The sequence below is a fragment of the Hippocampus comes genome, unplaced genomic scaffold, assembly GCF_001891065.2.
Source record: "Hippocampus comes isolate QL1 unplaced genomic scaffold, H_comes_QL1_v1.1 scaffold22, whole genome shotgun sequence".
In the NCBI taxonomy this organism is placed as follows: Eukaryota; Metazoa; Chordata; class Actinopteri; order Syngnathiformes; family Syngnathidae; genus Hippocampus; species Hippocampus comes.
Window position 1 is genome coordinate 5,236,288 of NW_017806175.1, and position 1,252 is coordinate 5,237,539.

A 1,252-nucleotide genomic window follows, 5' to 3' on the forward strand; every position below is an offset into this window, starting at 1 on the left:
GTGAGAACGATTGTTGTCAGTTACATTTTGGGGCTGCTATGTTTCTTCCAGCAATGGACTGACTTGGTGCGGCGCGTACTCAACAGGCTTTCAAGCTTTCCGCCAAACATAACAAAGCCCACAATGGTCAACAGTTCAATTTTAGTTTTGTCAGACCACAGGACTTGTCCCCTAAATTTAAGGTCTTCATCCCGATGTGCATTTGCAAACTGTAACGTGACTTTTTTTTATGTTTCTTCTTCCTGTCAAGAAGCAGGGTGTTTCAGATGAACCTTGGAATACATCCACAGGTAGGTCTCTAATTCACTTAAATGTTGTCAATAAATCTTCATCTAGGCTTACCCAAATTGTGTAATTTACCAATAATTATGTAAACCTTAATTGATGTAAACAATGAGTGAATTTCGACTATTAAAGACTTCTGGATCGAAATGCGTTGTCCACTGTCTGAATTAATGTTTTTTTTTGTTTTGTTGTTTGTTACTTTAAAATTTTCTGGGGTTGCTTTGCTCCACCTGGCACAGGGTGAGTGAAATCAGTGAAGGGTAGAATATATTTTCAAAGACTATCGAAGCCTTCTGTCGTGAAATGTGCTGTCCAGTGTCAGCAACACCAAAGCATGCAACTCAATATGGTCAAAGGCAGACAAGAATTCCACCTGAAAGCCTCGTGCCTCTCTTTACATGTGTTACGTTTGGAGCTGATAAGGCTGATGGCTTTTCCAGGGCGATTCATCAGAGGACGACAGCTTAGTTGGGTCACAACGGCAATCCGTAATCAACATAAATAAGTTGTACCAGGTCGAAGCCGATGAGAAGCGAGAGCTTTGGGAGTTCCTGCCAAAAGTTTCACAACTTACAGTTTATCTTGGCCCGCAAAAATGTCATCACCCGCCACTCTCACTGATAGCACACTTGAATGATGCTTAACATAAGCAGTCATTCTACTTTGCGGTCATGTTTCAAGCCTCCGGTATGCACACTCCACCAGATTTCTGCGTGGAGTCATCACAGCGTGAAGAGAATTACGGTCGATGGCGAATGCTGCGAGCGGTTCGTCAACACCATGCGCGATCGATGACTGTCCATCCCACATGCACGCACGTGCAATGCCGGGATTCCAGAAAGCTGCTTGTGGATGGAAGCCAGAGACTCAGCTAATAGTCAGTCCATGACTTTGCGTTTGCGGCAATTTGAAGCTGTTGGTTGCAATTATTGGGGGGCCGGGGGGGGGGGGGGTGTCTTTTCTGTGT